Source organism: Penaeus japonicus, unplaced genomic scaffold (assembly GCF_977035675.1).
Source record: "Penaeus japonicus unplaced genomic scaffold, GWHDUDI00000001_assembly GWHDUDI00000018, whole genome shotgun sequence".
NCBI classification, from domain to species: domain Eukaryota; kingdom Metazoa; phylum Arthropoda; class Malacostraca; order Decapoda; family Penaeidae; genus Penaeus; species Penaeus japonicus.
Genome location: NW_028234420.1, coordinates 16,679,113 through 16,681,612, shown reverse-complemented (window position 1 = coordinate 16,681,612; position 2,500 = coordinate 16,679,113).

The following is a 2,500-nucleotide window of genomic DNA, read 5'->3' as shown; positions in this document are numbered from 1 at the left end:
TATAGGTTAGATGAACTTGCAAATTACTGAAAGAGCACATCGAACTTAAGGGTATAATAGAATATGGTAGGATCAGCTTATCCCTCTCTCGCTCCCTCTGTTTCTCCCTCCCTTCCTCTCTCTCTCTCTCTCTCTCTCTCTCTCTCCTTCTCTCTCTCTCTCCTCTCTCTCTCTCTCTGTCTCTGTCTCTCTCTCCTTCTCTCTCTCTCTCTCTCTCTCTCTCTCTCTCTCTCTCTCTCTCTCTCTCCTTCTCTCTCTCTCTCTCTCTCTCTCTCTCTCTCTCTCTCTCTCTCTCTCTCTCTCTCTCTCTCTCTCTCTCTCTCTTCTCTCTCTCTCTCTTCTCTCTCTCTCTCTCTCTCTCTCTCTCTCTTCTCTCTCTCTCTCTCTCTCTCTCTCTCTCTCTCTCCTCTTCTCTCTCTCTCTCTCTCTCTTCTCTCTCTCTCTCTCTCTCTCTCTCTCTCTCTCTCTCTCTCTCTCTCTCTCTCTCTCTCTTTTCTCTCTCTCTCTCTCTCTTCTCTCTCTCTCTCTTCTCTCTCTCTCTTCTCTCTCTCTCTCTCTCTCTCTCTCTCTCTCTCTCTCTCTCTCTCTCTCTCTCTCTCTCTCTCTCTCTCTCTCTCTCTCTCTCTCTCTCCAATGGGGATGGTCATGGCACTGCGCGATTGCTCTTCTTATTAGCTGACAGGCAAAACATGCCATGCCATTGGCTAGAATGCAAATTATGCCAGCCAATGAGAAGCGATGTTGTAGTGATCATTGACTGATTAATTATGTAAGATGCAAGTTCATTTCTTATGGAGCTTGCCATAATTAATCTTTGTACTTTTAAAAGATTGCCGACGGAGTGGGCCGAGCGGTAAGCACTCTCCGAAGGCACGGTGGGTCTGGGATACATGTTCTCGTGAAGCTTGTTATAATTGTTATTTCCCGTATACAAGCAAAAAGAGCCTGGGTATAACTCTTTGCTATCAACATGTAATCCCGAAAAAGAAACAAATGCATAAAACTGATATTTAATTAGGTGGCATGGATATATATACATAAATGATGGACTTATAACAAAACCTGTACGTAAAACTGGAGCACACTACTTATCTTACAAAGTGTCTGTCTCATACCGTCCGTTGAACAGCACTGGACAATGATAATATATATATATATATATATATATATATATATATATATATATATACATATATATATATATGTATATATATATAATATATATATATATATAATATATATATATACATATATATATATATATATATATATATATATAAGAAAAAGGCTCGGCTACGGCCTCTATATTAATTTATAGCAGGAGGTCCCCTTATCCGGCAGTCTTCCGCCAAGGATCTCTGGCTTACAGAAAGAAAGCCTGACTGTTCACGCACCAGAAACTTGAGTACTTTCATTTTGTTTTGTTCTTCATTGTTGATTGACTTTGTGTAATATTTTGATAATTGTCATAATTGAAAAATTATATATAGTGTGTGGTTTTGAAATGATAATATGATTATTGAAGTGTATATAAATTTTATATGCTGGGTCTTTGGAAACAATAAAAAAACGTTTAGTTGCCAGTCAGACAGCGTTTTATTTAGACCTCCCCGCTGGCGCTCCACTTCCTTCCAAACTTTTTTTTTTGTTTTTGTTTTTTTGTTTCCACAGATATTGCTGCTCAACACTCACTGCTATAAGCAAACTGCCCGTTGGATGAGGAGAGAGAGTACCTGTAGCTTCGGCCGTGCGAGCGTGAGTCGCTTGTTCCTCTCTGAACATCTCCGTCAACGTCTTGAAGGCGGTGACCAGCAGTTATGGTTATTAAGAGGTGTGAGACCATCTTCGCTCCAGTGTTTTAAAATTAACTTTTAATTAATGCAGTAAAAATAAGAAAATAAAATGACGGGAAAGCCAAAACACAGACGTAACGTTTTATTATCCTTTGCAAGCACCATGCATAGAAATGTTGCAATGTCACGGTGCTGGTCCCTGGTGGCCACGGGTAGAAATTCCAGGCGTCCAGCCCTGCCACGAATAGCTTAGGATCCCCTCCAAGATAGCCCGTTTTCCAATCGGGAGATCATTCGCTACAATGTAACCATACATGTCCAAATTTACATGTCGACGCACGTGCCTTGAACCGCCGAACAAACCTCTCTTTCAAACTCTGAGTAGCTATGTACCCTTGGCTCTCCTTCCTCATCCTTACCCGAAGGAACCCCCTCCCATCTAGTTATACCCCACTTGTCTTGTGCGTCGCGAAGAGAAATCTCGAAATACGCGTTTCAACGAGTGGTCGAGGAAGATGCTCGATGCCGTGTGTATGCTCATTATCTACTTCCATTGTCCTTATTATCGCGTGTTGGATGCGACTCGTGTGAAGTGAGCCTTATTTCTTTAATTATAGCCACTATATTCTTCTCTGGAAACGTCCAGCTTTTATCAAGACAAAGTCCTTTGGGGAAGGGAAATTGCGCCGGCTGTGTGGATGCAGTCG